The 16,451-nt window shown below is 40.2% G+C and overlaps 1 protein-coding gene across 2 annotated transcripts in view; it reads left to right on the forward strand.

The window, feature by feature from the left end:
* The first annotated feature begins 889 nt into the window (after nt 1-889).
* The window catches only part of casz1 (castor zinc finger 1), a 224,844-nt gene continuing 209,282 nt past the window's right edge, over nt 890-16,451 (forward strand). Inside the window, exons 1-2 of one of the 2 annotated variants that reach the window (XM_037772598.1) lie at nt 890-1,111; nt 3,840-3,896. The gene's annotated coding sequence lies outside the window, so the exon portion shown is untranslated. The remainder of the gene's footprint in view (nt 1,112-3,839; nt 3,897-16,451) is intronic. The other variant, XM_037772599.1, reaches the window with a different exon arrangement.

The raw sequence follows: 16,451 nt of genomic DNA on the forward strand, positions 1-16,451 counted from the left end.
TTTCGTAATTTCATGACTTTATTCTAGAAATCTCAGATTTTTTTCCCCTCATATTATTCTCATAATATTACGACTTTTTTTCTTGTAAAGTTATGACCTTATTTTTGTAATATTACGACTTTTTTTCTCGTAAAGTTATGACTTTATTCTTGTATAATGGCTTTTTTTACTTGTAAAGTTATGACTTTATTCTCATTATATTATAACTTTTTTCTCATAAAGTTCTGACTTTATTCTCGTAATATTACGACTTTATTTCTCATAAAGTTATGCCTTTATTCTTGTATTACGGCTTTTTTTACTCGTAAAGTTACGACTTTATTTTCTTAATATTATGACTTTATTCTCGAAATCTCTTTTTTTCCCCCCATAATATTATTCTCGTAATATTGTGATTTTTTTTACTGTAAAGTTATGACTTTATTCTCATTATATTATGCCTTTTTTCCTCGTAAAGTTATGACTTTATTCTCATTATATTATGCCTTTTTTCCTCGTAAAGTTATGACTTTATTTTCATAATATTACGACTTTTTTACTGTAAAGTTATGACTTTATTCTTGTAATATTACGACTTTATTCTCGTAATATTATGACTTTATTCTCGTAATATTATGACTTTATTCTCGAAATCTCCGATTTATTTTTTCCCCTCAATGTGGCCCTATTACTCCGTCATAATATCTACTTTGTTTGCTGATAATATATTAAAATATCTGTCTTAATTAATAAAAAACACCTCTGATATAAAACATATTAACAGAGTGTTTTTAACAGTCTGTCAGCTGTCAGACTTCACACCATCACACTGAACTCCAGTCCGGGTTTTCCCTCCATCACCTGCTCACCGACAAATTCAATTAAGCTCCTGTTCCCACCCGGAGCCGGTCTCCAGGGCACATCTTCCGGCCGACTCGCGCTGGAACAAATTAGAAAAATGCTACAAATAAAAAACCCGAAAAACTGAAGAAAAAAAAGAAACAATGTTGCAACTTTATATGAATGAAAGCTCTAAACCGACACCCAGCACACACACACACACACACACACACACACACAGCTTCAGGTGGGAAGTCACCGAGGAGAAGCAGAGAAGAAGTGAAAACCTCAGGTAAGAGTTTTCCTTTTACCTCTCTTCAACTACTGAACAGGCTCATTTATTAACACACCATTCAGTGCGTGAATAGACATGTGAAGTGATAAAGTGACGCTGGAAACGAGCAGTTTAATGACAGGAAAAGGACGCAGACTTGACGTGTCGGTAAACACGGAGTGAGTCCGGAGTCTCGACGCAGCAGCCTCCAGCAGCAGGTCTGGAGCGACTCCCAGTCAGTCTGTTAGAGAGCCCTGCAGAGAAATGCTCCATGCATTTACTACAAACTGTATTAATTAACACAAGGGTTTCATTTAAAGCCTTCAAAACAACCGGAGGAACAACTGTAAGCAACCAAAAAGCTGCTGCAAAGTGAACACAGATAGAGGTGCAACTTTTCCTCCCTCCTCTCTCAGTTTACTCTCATATAGCTCAATATAAAGCATTAAAAACAGCACTAATATGACACACCTACATTATATATGTGTTTTTACTGTCCGCTGACACTTCTCCACATGCGTCAAGAATAAGCGACTTTTGGGTTTTTTGTGTGGAGAAAAACTTCGTGAAACTCTTCTGGTTGCATCTGAACAGGTAGTAGCTTTAAACACAGCTTGAAACACAGCATCATTTACAGTAAGCAGCAGCGGGTCTGCAGGTCTGCAGGTCTGGAGCGACTCCCAGTCAGTCTCTTAGACAGCCCTGCAGAGAAATGCTCCATGCATTTACTACAAACTGTATTAATGCACACAACGGTTTCATTTAAAGCCTTCAAACAACCTGCAGGCGACCAAAAAGCTGCTGCAAAGTGAACACAGATAGAGATGCAACTTTTCCCTCCTCTCTCAGTTTTCTCAATAGCTCAATATAAAAGCATAAAAAGGTATTTATACAAGGAGAACTACTGGAGAGTCATTGGATTTTTTTATATATAGCACTTTTAAAGACCTGATTGCTTTTATACTGCTTTTACTCGGTTAATATCCTGTCATCCACTTGTTATTGTGCTGCACCATCGCACTTTGCTCACTGTGTATTTGTTTGTCTGTGTTTGCACCTTGTTCAGTAAGGAACGACATTTCGTTTTAACCAAAATTTGAAATGTATTATTATTTATTATTATTAACCATGTACTTTGTATGTGGAAAAATTACAATAAAGTTGAACTTGAACTTGATTAAAAAAAACCAGAATACATGAACAAATATGAGCTATTTTATTTTATTTCACCCATCATTATATATGTGTTATTACTGTCCAGCTGACACTTCTCCAAATGCATAAAGAATAAGAGACTTTTGGGTGCGCCGAAAGAAGTGCCATTTTTTTTTATTTGTGCAGAAAAAACTTAGTGAAACTCTTCTGGTTGCATCTAAACAGGTAGTAGACTTTAAACACAGTATCATTTACAGTAAATAAGAGGAACTATACTATAAATGAAATCAATATTCAGAGAATGAAAATGAGGAAGTTGTGCTGTTGAAGATTACATGACTTTTTAAATGAAAATCTTTATCTTGCATGTGTGCACTATAGATATGAAATGGGGCTGTATAACCTGCTAAATGCGTGACAACATTTCTTATTTATTTTAGTTATTATCAAAAATAAATATCACCTTATTATTAAACCGTTTGGAAAACCTGATAATTTGCCTTAAATGTTGTGCAAACTATCGGCAGGTTGCACACCTCACACACACACTCTGTATTTGCTATGGTAAATAAGATTTATCTGCATCAGTGGCTCTAGGGCAGGTTTTCTGACAGTCTGTTTAAAAACACTGTATGTATCCTGAATGTTTGGTTAGTTGTGATCTCTAGTCTCTAGTCTCTTTAGTGAAGTTTGTGATGTGTTTTCCGTAGTTATGTTACGTGGTTTACGTACTTAACTTATTTTAAGCCCAAACATGATGTTTTTCCAAAACTGCGGATGTTACCATAGCTTTGTTGCATGGCTTTGTACAAATGACACACGATAAGCGGTGCAACGAATAATCAGCTATCAAATTAATCGCCAACTATTTTGATAATCGATTAATCAGTTTCATCATTATTATTAAACCGTTTGGAAAACCTGATAATTTGCCTCAAATGTTGTGCAAACTATCGTCAGGTTACACACCTCTCTGACACCGCACACACACACACACACACACACACACACACACACACTCTATATTTGCAATGGTAAATAAGATTTATCTGTATCAGTGGCTGTAAGGCAGGTTTTTCTGACTCCCACCTTCTGTAGAACAAACAGTCTGTTTAAAAACACTGTATGTATGCTGCGTGTTTGGTTAGTTGTGATCTCTACAAAAACACCACTTTGGTGTGAGATTTAATTTAACACGCTTTTGTAAAAGGGTCACTGTTGGTTCTCTGGTGAATGTATAAAACGTCTGCGCTTGTGTGCACGCCATTGTGTTTGTTATTATTCTCAGGGATGAAGATGAGGACAGGAATAGATCACTGGCACTTTAAACCCGGAGTTCTCATATTCTCGCCGGATCTTTCTCCTTTGCTAATTATTGTGTTGTTTTCAGAGCAAATATGTCATATCCATGGCGACCAGGCAGGTTTATTGTCTCTCCCGTGCAATAGCTCACAAAAGTAATTAATTATCCTTTTTTTTCTCTCTCTCTCTCCCTCTCCCCCCTCTCTCTCTCTCCCTCTCTCTCTCTCCCTCTCTCTCTCTCTATCCCTCTCTCTCTCTTTCTCTCTCTCTCCTGTCCTTGGTTAAACAGATCATTCATGGAAAGCCATCTTCTATATTAAAAATGCCACTGCTAGTACAACACAAGGTAAACATCAAAGTTTTCAATTTTATGTCCCTTTTTGTGCTTTTTGTCTCACAAATTGATGTAAAAAGAGGCATTATGCGCGCAGTGTGTGTGTGTGTGTTTGTGCTTTTGAGGTATTTTCCATAATACCCTCATAATGCAGCAGCTGTGCAGCCTAACTGTTGCAGATGTATTCATGCATGCAAAGCAAGCACACACTTGACACTTAAACAGAGTCAGCTTTAAAAAACACATGTTTAGACATGAAATCTGCTTGCATTTCGTGTGATTTGAATAGCAAGCGTTAGCCACACTAAAGATAAGTTTACCCCAAATTAATAACCAGTAGCAGGTGACACGCTACTCGGTACAATAGTTCACCTCAGTGCACTGCAGAGTGTGTTGTACATCAGTGGCGGCTGGTGGCCCCACGGTGTCATGTTATTTTACACTAGTTGGCTACTTTCTTTCTTTATTAAACAAAAGAACATACACTCTGTAAAAATAAGATTTTTCACAGGAGTTTTATTTCTAAATACGCATTGCATTGTGGGAACAAGAACCTCCGCTAGTGCTAAAGTTGGAAGAGGCAGAGATCGTCACATGAAAGTTTACGCAAAGTTTAGTTCAGATTTAGAGAAAGCTTTCTAACACTTCTGTGGTAAAAAAAAATTAATGTCTGACCAAAATGATCTCAACGTTAGCTCAGTGTCGTTTTAGTTGGAGAGCTGTTTTGTTGTTTCGTTCAGAAAATGTCTGTAAACTTAGCAGAAAATGTGCTGGTAATTTTCTGCCAGGACATTATCTTGTTTTCTTAGAGTGTAATACACATTCAGTATAAGAATAACAGAAGAAGAGCCAGGGGTATATCACACTAAACAAAAATATGTATACCTACATATAGGCCTATTGAATGTCTTAATAGCCTTTTTTTAAGTCAAATTAGAAAGTGGTTTCATATATTGCTCAACATCCTTCAAGAAATAACAAAAAAAAAGGTATTTATTGTTTGAATTCCTATTAATTAATTAAAGATTAAAAGAAAACATCAAATTTGTTATATGAAAATATAGTTTGTGGTTTTTTGAAGACCACATTTTCCCATAATCATGTCTTTAAAGATATGATCAATGACAAAATATCCAAAGGTCTTTTATCATTTCTGCATGTTGTGATTGACGGTAACATTTATGAATAACTTTCAAGGACACTTCCTTAACTTTATTCAGGTATCATAAATTCCTAATAGGTAATAGCCTATATAAAATGTACAAATTCCAATATGCCATGATGACATATCAACATCTCTTTGAAACAGAGCTGGTATGGCTCTATTATTATTATCATTATGTTTTGGATGTGGTGAGAAACACATTCTTCCTACTGTGGGAGTCAGATAGGTTGAGGTTATCTCTACTTTCTTATTAAGCAGTAAAACAACGACTTACGAAGATTTCTAAATAACAATCCCTGCAGGCTCTCCATGGGGAGTGAACCTGGCGTTATAAAATAGAGCCTCCTCTTCCTCTATATGGACCAGCCTCCACTGTAATGGACATGCACTTCTGTCACACAGAGAACTGATCAGTTGAAGCAGTTTCCAGCTCTTCATCCCGCGTGCCCCCTCGGTGTAACTCTGGAATGTGACGGCGTGCGTCTGCTGTCCGAAGGTCCATCTCTCGCTGGACGCCGGCCAGCCTTCGCTGTCAGGCTGCTGGTGCAGGTTCTCATCTCTCTTCGGCATTGATGAGACAGTGCAATATCCATCTGTCAAACATACTGCCCTCTCTTTGCGCTCCCTGCCTTTCCTTCTTTCATAATTTCTCACCGTCACTACGAGGTGAAAGTAGCGCTCCGTAAATCTCCCCGAGCTCGCAGAGATGCTTATTTGTGCTGTTTTTAATTTGGTTTGTGTGTATTTAGCTCAGTGTCCTCTAGGCCTTTTGATTGTCTCTCTCTCTCTCTTTAAAAAGGCACTTGAATTGTTGCCTGTAGTGCCGTGCTCCTGGTTCACTCCACTATTTGAGAATCTCATTGGTTAATCAGCGTGCGATGCCTTCGACGTTCTTATTTCCTGCAGCCCTATCAGTCAGTGAAATGCCTCATGTCTCATAAGTACCCATCTGCATCTGTCAAGGGGTGTGTAGAATTAAACCCATGTGTATTCCTTCTCTGTTTGACCTTGGCGGTGGACCTCAGGTCTTTGATGTCAAATAGGCGTCAGTAATCCCAGGCGGCGTTTGACAGGCTTCAGGAGCCATTACTTTTGTTTCCCAGCCCATAAGCTTTATCAATTGCCCCCTCGGTGTAATGATTTTGTATACAAATCCACACAACCGTAGTGTTAAAAATATACCGCCTTCCGACGCCGTACCGTTATACCAGCACAAATAGCACACATGTTTTTTTAATCATCATTATTGTTTTTATTTTACTGCTAAGGAAATGTCCTTTTTGCATGCTTGATCAGCCAGTAGAGAAATCCAATATAATGGAGGTTCAAGGTGAATTGCATCCCGTGCATTTCCCCCCCAACCCCCCGTTCGACTGGAGGAATATTCCAGAGCAAAATAAACAAATCACACAGACAACAGTAATATAGGGTTGATTTTGAAGGCATGAAATAAGTATCGATTAAATCCTGCAGTTCGTAGATGAAAATGGCCTTTTTGGTAATTTGTCCTGGGTCCTTTCAATACGATGGAGAGAGAGAGAGAGAGAGAGGGGAGAGAGCGAGAGAGAGAGGGGGAGAAAGAGAGACTGCAGAAAAAAGGTGGAGATGGAGATGAAGAATAGAGAGAGGAATAAGACAAGTGAGCATGCGAGAAAGACAGAAGAGCTTCCACAGAGTTGAGAAAGGGACAGGCTGCCCCCCCTTTTCCGAGCTCATTATCATTCTTAATAAGTCTTAAGGAAAGAAGGAGCATTGAGTGTAAATGCACGGTAATCCTTACACTGGCCAAGGTTAGCGGGGACGTCAGCACATGCGCACCGTTCCCAGCTGGCCACTTTGGGACAGGGAGGGGACCAGAGGAGCACAGTTAAGGATAGATGTTCAAGGAGAAAGTGAGGACGTTTAGACACTGTGTAAAGGTTAGGCCCTTTCTGCCCCCCACCCCCCAGCCTGTAGCTCTCCAGCGCCGGCACCACCTGGCATTTAGTGAGTAAACAGCTCTGCATCAGACTGAAAACAGCCGTATTTGGCCCACTAGCGAAGGCTGTAATAATTCAGAATTGAACTCCTCGTACAAAGCTTGATTAAAAATAGAAATAGGGACAGTTTTGACTTTGGCACCGCTCGCCACTCGGGACTCAGTCTTGTACTCAAAGTAACCGTTGGCTGCAGTGCATGCCTAATTCACTGTTCTTTGGGTGTGGTCCAAAAACAAGCATTAAGATGAATTGGATGAACTGGTGACCAATTAACTCATTTGACAAATTGCCAGCCACTTGTAGTGGTTGTTCAACCATGTTGCTTAAATGGAAATCCAATGCAGTGTGTATTTATATACGATACGTAAGCGTACAGTCCGGTCCAGCGTTGTGTCAGCCGATGCAGTATTCCTGTTCATTAGTCAAATCAGATGTGAGACATGTCTGGCACATTAATCTCAGTCCGCACAGTGAAACAGCAGCAGAAGGTTGATTTTTATACTTCCAGTAATTAGTACAGTGAGTGCTTTCTGCCGTCACGTCGTCTTATCAGGGGTCGATTGTAAGCCTTGTTTTTTAAAATGTACACATCTACGGTAGGAAAATATTGAGTATTATGTTTTCTGTAGGGCTGTCTATCGATTAAAATAGTTAATCGCGATTAATTGCAGATTAATAACACTTTTTTTATCTGTTCAAAATGTACCTTAAAGGAAAAATTGTCAAGTATTTAATACTCTAAGACAGCAAATATGCTTTCTTTATGCAAATGTATGTATATATTTATTATTGTAAATCAATTAACAACACAAAACAATGACAAATATTGTCCAGAAACCCTCACAGGTACTGCAGTTAGATTAACAAATATGCTCAAATCATAACATTAACACAACAGCTGTCAGTGTGTCAGTGTGCTGACTTGACTATGACTTGCCCCAAACTGCATGTGATTATCATAAAGTGGGGATGTCTGTAAAGGGGAGACTCGTGGGTACCCACAGAACCCATTTTTATTCACATATCTGGAGGTCAGAGGTCAAGGGACCCCTTTGAAAATGGCCATGCCAGTTTTTCCTCGCCAAAATCTTGCATAAGTTTGAAGCCTCATTCGCAACAAGCTAGTATGACATGGTTGGTACCAATGGATTCCTTTTCTAGTTTCATATGATGTCAGTATCTTCACTCTAGCTTTAAAACTGAACCTGAAAATAAAGCCTTAATAAACCTTAATAAAAAAATTAGTGGCGTTAAAACGAATTTGCATTAATGCGTTATTATTGCTTTATAACTTTATAACTTTGACAGCCCTACTTATTATTAAATATTCCAATTCTTGGTGTTACAATTTGATTCAGGATCGATTCTCGATTTTCTGGCTCTTACTCCAGTGCACTGTGTGTCAAACTTAACACACTTGACTGAATTGCAAAATGAAAAGGTCGCGATTAAGGTCTCTGACTGACTAACAACAAAAAAAAACAAACAGAGAAAAGTGTGTGAGAGTATGCACTCCTACTGTATATTGAATGTTTCCTAATGATAAATATGTACCACTGGTTTACCCTTAATGCTTTAAAGAATGTAGTTTAACCAGCTTCAGTGTCACATGATCAAAATGTTGTTTCAGAAGATTTCCTTTCACAGAAACAACCCGATATCCCGCCAAAGCGTGTAATAGACCCGCCTGTCCACCAGAGGATAGCGGGTCAGTGTCACGTTTTGCCTCGTCAAGGCGTGAATACTACACGCCTGTAGGAAGGTACAGTACCAGCAGGGGACAACAAAACCACTCAGTTGGGCTTAGAAAAAACGTCGAGATTGGCCTTAAAGGGACTCTATGTAAGAATCAGAAATTGAAAGTCAGCGTCCTGTTGCTCGTGCTCGTGCTCGTGCTCGCTCTACATAGATATGAACGAGCATCGGTCAAAACAGTGAGGCGACACACGTCAGCTAAAACCACAATATCACTCTGTATTTCAGCTGCTTGGCAGTAATGTTAGCTGACCAGACGAAGGTCTCTCCATGAATCAATGCTGATACTGTGTGTAGTGTGTGCGCATGTACGTGAGAGGTGGGGCGAGTGAGAATGAGCGCGGTGTGTGAGTGAAGGCAGGCAGAGGAGCAGAGAACAGCAGAGACTCCGGCCCTAGAGACCAAAGCTCTCCTGTGTCTTCTGGCCGTGGTCGGGGGGCTGGAGAAGGAAGAGTTGACATTGTTTTGCAAGACGGGCTTCACTCGATATAACTTTGCGGTTTTGGTGCTTCCGTGTAGTTTTATGTTGGAACAGCGTAGCCACACGCGAAGTGTGTAAGAAGTTACAAACAGTCCTTTTAAAATAAGTACGTAAACTTCGTAACATCAGTACGGAAAATACGTCAAAAATGTGCCACAAACGTCACTGAGGTAACTTACAAAACAAAACATCAGTCTCCTGGTTAAATGTCCTGTGTTTGTTGGACCCATCCACCTCCCACCCACCCGCCATACAGTCTTTCTTGCATTTTATTCTACCTCACTAGCTCTGAACATAGCATATTTACGTGGATGCGACGCCACTGCAGTCAGTACAGATTACATGGTGTACTAATGAAACGCCTAAAGCAAGAACGGCACGCCAAATGTCTGGCGCGTTATCGTGTAATTCCTATACGCCTTTCATGTGAACGGGGTGCTAGAGGGGTGACAATTTGTCCCTCAAATATTGAAATCTTGATTTTCCCAAAGACATTTTAGTTGTTCAAATATTAGACAAAGTTTTTATATTACTACCATTTTGACTGTTGGAATAAAATGAGTTTCCCGGCCTAGTCTCCAGCTTCATACTGCCGGTGCATTTGACTAGTGATGATGACTCTGTGCAGCCTCTTGGGAAAATGTTGGCTTATTTATAAGGAGAAGAAGAAGAGGAGGACAACAAGTCAAATAAGCAAATGAAATTGGAGCTGACGGTGTAGAGTGGGGGGTGCCCTTTTGTCTCGCTCAGTGTAATGCCATCTCTGTGCCTTTCTGTCATGTTAGGATGATTTACCCAGAGACAGATGTTCTCAGACCTTTGCTCGTGAACCTGCACTATTTTGTTCTATTTTTTGCCCTTTTAAAGGTTAAGGAGTGAAACACGTCGGCCTCTTTTGATTGCTGTGGTGTCAGTTGTTCTGTGTGTTGAGTTTCGAGGCTGTGGACTGAAACGTTACACATGGAGGATGTTTTTAGGAACATCTCTTCTTCACTATTTCTCCTCTGCGTTTTGGTTGACAACATGCTCCATAACGAACCCCCCCCCCCCCTCCTCCACCACCAAACCCCCCTCCAGGGAGCCTTGGGAGGCAGAGAGCCATCACCATGGTGATCTGAACACAGATCCCCCACACACCGGTCCATTGTGACTGGCATGCGTTGAGGTGAGAGGGAACAAAATGTCACAGCAACAGGTTTTTTTGTGTTTTTGTTTTTGCCTCAATTCTCGGGGGGGATTGTGCTCAGATCCGTGCGCTCGGTTACACTGGAGGGATCGCCGGAGAGACTCTGGGAGTTAGGGAAACAAGCCGATCGGAGAAATGAATACAGTGACATGGAAATGGACCGTAAATACTAATAAGTCTGTGTTTTTGTTTTCCTTTTTTCCTTTCTGTGGTCGTGTTTAGCATCAGGGCGAAAACAAAGGGGAGTGCCGTTGTTATTATCTAATTAAAAGTGTTTGCAAATTCTCCAAATAGGCATAGCCTGAAAAATAAAACTGGCATTTAATGTCTTTTTACACTTTTATGGTTTGAATCACACGATATTAATTCAATCAGCATCAGAGTTTTACAAATGGAAAGATATTTTATAATAAGGTAGTTTAATTTGGCCGATACACATTCTCACTCCCAACTCGTCAAATACCACCACTTGGTCAGGAAATGGATGCGAAGGGTACCCCTCTTGTGTTACTTTTGGACGTGTCAGAGACGGCGTGTCAATATATGCTCGTTACATGCATAGTGCCCTTTCAAAAAAACGGCCGTGGTTGACGTTAACTTCACTGAGTAACGAATCACGTGACTCACGGAGCTGACAATACTAACAAATCACGTGACTAACGAATGATTAGCGACTCACGGGGACTTACAACGTTACTTTTAGTTTCACACGGGCCACAAACAGTTGTCTCCTGTTTGAAAGTCCTGTGTTTGTTTGACCCATCCACCATCCGCCCTGAACAGACTCTCACGCACTTAATACTACATCACTTGCTCTGACTGTCTAATAATGTTGCAGGTGGGTTCACATTGGAGTTAGTTGAACGGCCGGTTTGTCGCATACAGTCGCTAAAGGGTGCTTCCGTGCGTCGGTATCAGATACCGAGGGGCACAGATCAAACGGCAGTATTTGACGAGTTGGGAATGAGAACGGGTTGGTTTGGCAGTATGTTTAACAACATTAAATTCTCTATAAAAATACCATCTAACAAATAAAAAACTTCGCTGAAAAAGCTGAATTCGAGGCTTCAAAACGGCGGTCCACAAACCAGTGGGTGACGTCACGGTGACTTTGGTCGAAACCCAATACAAGAATCAGTCAATAACACAATTATTAAATGTGAATACATAATATTTAATAACAGATTTGTGGTAGTTATGCTGGTGGCAGATAACATCGGCCCCTAGAAGACCCCCAGGGGTCTAACCTGCTCCGTGCTTCACTGTACTGCTGCCGTTGTGGCTTGTGATTAGCTCAGTTTGTGCTGACCTTTGACCTGTCTCGGTCCAGGCAACACGCTATTGGCTGCAGGCCTCGGAAGAGGGGAAGTGGGCTTATAGATAATGTGGCATTGAAGAGGTGGAGCAGATTTTGCCCCCCCCCCCAACCCTGAAGAAGATGTGGGCTGTGTCCTGTGACAGGTCCAGGGTTGCCCTCAGTCCCAGAGGTTGGGAGGGAAGGTCAGCCGGTGCCAGAGGGCACAAGGATGGCTTCAAACACCCAACCCTAACGTCTGGCATAATGTCTGGGCCTCCTGGCCTCTGCTCCGTGTAGGATACCCCCCTCCCATAGCTACTATGATATTATAAGTATTAAAGTGATTGTCTAAGTATTTCTATACATACATTTTATACATGCATTCTTTTTTTTGTTTCAGTTAGTTATGCAGTGTGTAAACTGCATACTCCCACAATAACCCTGTTTTATTATGCAAGAACCAGAAGTCTCATTAATATTTGTTGATATGTAGCTATAGCAGTCAGGTCTTTTCGTGCCAAGTCGTGTGAGAGTCTGCCATCTCCGCTCCCCGAGCAGATGCAAAGGTGCAGGTCCTGCGAGATCCCTTTTATGTTTCGAGACCTCTCCTTGATCCTCTGACTGCGACCTCAACCGCAACGCCGCTCCGTCTCAATCAGCTCTTTCGCTGTAATCCCACTTCACAATTCCTCTTGGCTAAGGGAGTAAATAAATTTTTCAGCGTTTATTAGAATACAGCTTGCCAGAAGGGACTCCTCGCTCCTCTCCTATAGCCGCTCCAGTAATTAGCAAATTGATTAGGAGAAACTTCAACACACCTCCTTGGCTCTTATCTCCCCGTTCTAGGACAATATTGCCGTGCCATGGGACAGCGTAAATATTTTAAGGGAAACCCTCGGTGAATCTCATTAAATGGCTACGGGGCAGAGCAGCTGTCTCCTGCTGAAGGTCCCAGCCAATTTTCTAAACTATGATTAAAGAAAAGTTTTGGATTATTTAAACATGCCATGTCCTGTGGGTTTTTTTTTTTTCAGTGCCACTGAAGACCTCTGTGATTCCCCCACCCCCTCCGTGCCAGGACCCGCTCCTCTCCCTTTGGATCTATTAGTTTGAAATCGTTTGGGTGATGACTCTTTGAAAGTGGTGGTCATTCTGGGATGCCGTGTTTCGAAATGCAACAAAGACCTCTCCTTTTATGCACAAATGCTAATTAAAATTTTTTACCCCCCATCCCCAAGCTGCAGAGGGGAGAGACTTGGTAGCAATTTGGCAGATAATCAAATTGCATTTTAAATGGAGCCATTTAAAGATGACTGGGGTTCTGCTCACAGGAAGACACAGTGGCACGAATCAGGCTCCAATAAGCTGCTGTGTGCGTATAGAGGAACAATACAACAAAATTCACTTCACAATAGGAAGCTGCATTTATGTAAAACATGCAATGTTTCATTTTTTTTTATTAGTTAAAAGGAACTCAGGTACACGCAGTCAGATCTGTTTTTCTCCAAATGCATGCAGGAATTCTGTTTTCTTTTAACCCTCTGAGACCTGCGACCGACTTTACCGTCTGTCAGAGGCTGTAGCAGGTTCAGTATTAGAGCGAGAGTGAAGATACAGATGTCATATGAAACTAGGAAAACTACATTTTGGCGAGGAAAAACTGGCATGGACATTTTCAAAGGGGTCCTTTGACCTCTGACCTCACGATATGTGAATAAAAATGGGTTCTATGGGTACCCACGAGTCTCCCCTTTACAGACATGCCCACTTTATGATAATCACATGCAGTTTTTTTTGGTTATTTTCGCCTATTCTAAAAATGGAGTATTTGAATATTTCTGCATACTGGGGTCCCTAAACAGTCTTAGAATTACATAAATTGTGTATCACTTTAAAGCTGAGACTCTTGTGGATCCAATGAGTCCAACTGTATTCATGTGTGATGATTTTAGTCCTCATAGTAGTCATTTCATTGCAGTGAGACCATTTTCTTTTAAAAACTTGACCTCACTGTATAAAATGACCTGTGGTGACCTCTAGGATAAACACAGCCTAATGAAACTTTACAGACACAAACTAGAGACATAGAGCATTCAGAGGATGGATGGCTTTCCTAGCTAGATTGACAATAAGGGGGTTTCTGAGCAGTTTACACAACAGAAGTGCTCGCCATCCAATCGCCGAAAAATGCAGTTCTTTAAGAAATCTCCAAAACATCAAACATTTTTGATCCCAAATCACAGCATGGCTTTTTCTATGGTGTTCCTCAAGGTCTTGGTGTCTTAATGTGGTATTTTGTAGGGATATTGATAATTTTTTATCAATTCTCGATTAGTAAAAAAGGGTTAAATTTAGCACCAAATCTTTGTAACAAATGGAATCCACCCCAGAATTGCTTCAACAACTTATGAGACCTAATAGAGCATGTTTATTTCTGATTTATGACTAGAAGAACTTGACACACAGTGCTGAGCAGCAGTTCAAATTAATCTTCAGGTTCCCAGCTTTCAGATGATGAACACCACTTCTATGTGACATCTACTGTTGACCTGCTATCTCCCCCTAAAAACCCCCTGGACCCCCTCTAAAAAAGACAAAAACAGGTCTATTGTGGGTCTCAGAGGGTTAATTATGATTTCCCTTCTTGCTAAGTGGCATTTTTTTTCATTATCTGTCTTTACAATTTGACCACTTGAGGCAAAATGCTAATAAGACATGATTTGTTAACAGTCGTGGTACCTTTGTTCTTAATTTTTTTTAATTTTTCAGCCTGACAGAAACGGCGAACTGTGTGGAAAACGTTGTCAACAGCTATGTTTGTCTACAAAAAATGTGCGCTTCGGAGCTGTCCCCCCACATTTGGCATACATCATTAAGTTCTTCGTGGCCCATCGAATTGTTTATTCACACGGCATTCCAGCACATATTAGTGACATCTCGTTAGCGGAAAACAGAAAAACTGACACAAAAAATTTGGGAAACGGGCCTGTTGTGTTTATCAAGTAGAAAGTGTGATTCTCATGAAATGATAGAATTGGATCAAACGTGCAGCCTCTTTTTATCCTCTCTCTCTCTCTGTCTCTCTGAGTCCCTGAAAAAAAAGCACCAAATGATCTGTTCAGTTTTTCAACACTACTCGGGCAATATTTCCTGTAAAGTTTAACATTCATCACAAGACCGATACGGCCGTCAGAACCGCTTCACATCCATAAAACCCCATTATGGACAGCACAACAAGTGATGCTTGACTTGTAAGTTTAAAGGCTTCTTAATTGGCTGTGATTTGCTGGCTGTACAGCAGTTACTGTGGAAGTGGCATAATGATCCTCCTCGGATGATACATTACTTTTCTGGCAACTTAATGCACCTTAACGCCGCGTGTATCCGTTCCTCCGTTCCTCCGTTTAAGTGTGTTGCCTTCGTCTCAGCATCATAACAGACGGACGTAACAATGGCTTTGACCCGCGCACTACAGGTTGCACTTGAGTAGATGTAGTGTTGACCTCCTCCACCTCCTCTACAGATATCCACATCCAGAGTTAGTCCCTCGAGATCTCTTACAATGATCCCCCCCCAAGGCAGTTTCTCTGTTTTCACTTTAGATTTGTGGTTAAGAGCAGCTGAATACATTTAGAGAACTATGAGGCACCAAAGCAGCGCTGCCTCACAGTATTAGATACTCATTATTGAAGCATTTATCAGCATGATAAATCTTGATTTTACAAGATTACCCTTAAAGGAAGTTTCACTGACCATGTTTGATGGAAGATTATTATTAATTCCTTCAAACTACCTTTTTAATGTTGAATACTTTCAGTTATGAAAGTTTTAGTATTTTTTATTAGGGCTGTCAATCGATTAAAATAGTTAATCACACATCTTTTTATCTGTTCAAAATGTACCTTAAAGGGAGATTTGTCAAGTATTTAATGCTCTTATCAACATGGGAGTGGACAAATATGCTGCTTTATGCAAATGTATGTATATATTTATTATTGGAAATCAATTAACAACACAAAACAATGACAGCATCAAATAACAATTATTCTCATTGTGGATTAATCTGTTGATTATTTTCTCGATTAATCGATTACTTGTTTGGTCTATAAAATGGTGAAAAATGTTGATCAGTGTTTCCTCAAAGCTCAAGATGACGTCCTGAAATGTCTTGTTTTGTCCACAACTTAAAGATATTCAGTTTACTGTCATAGAGGAGGAAAGAAACCAGTAAATATTCACATTTAAGAAGCTGCAATCAGAGATTTATTTACTTTTTTTTCTTAAAAAATTACTCACACAGATTAATCGACTATCAAAATATCTGGAGATTAATTTAATAGTTGACAACTAATCGATTAATCGTTGCAGCTCTACTTCCTTTTGTACATTTCTAAAAAATATTGTAATCTCAAAGTCAGCATTTTTTATAAACAAACATATTTTTAAAGTGGATTCTTTTTGTTGATAAAAGCAACAGAGAGAAGAAGGCCTCCTAATTGGAACAACACGATCCCCCCCTCTTAGGATGTGTTGATTGACAAATATTGTTGCATAGTTAACGACACAAGTGGGATTTGATTGATCAAGTGGGTGACTGATCATAAAACTGCAGTCAATATTTGGCTGTAGCTTTATTTCCCGTCTGAACAACAGTGTGGCAGGATGTCTGAGATGTACGGCTAGACACACACAGCACTGGCAAAA

Source organism: Sebastes umbrosus, chromosome 6, assembly GCF_015220745.1.
Source record: "Sebastes umbrosus isolate fSebUmb1 chromosome 6, fSebUmb1.pri, whole genome shotgun sequence".
Lineage (NCBI taxonomy): Eukaryota > Metazoa > Chordata > Actinopteri > Perciformes > Sebastidae > Sebastes > Sebastes umbrosus.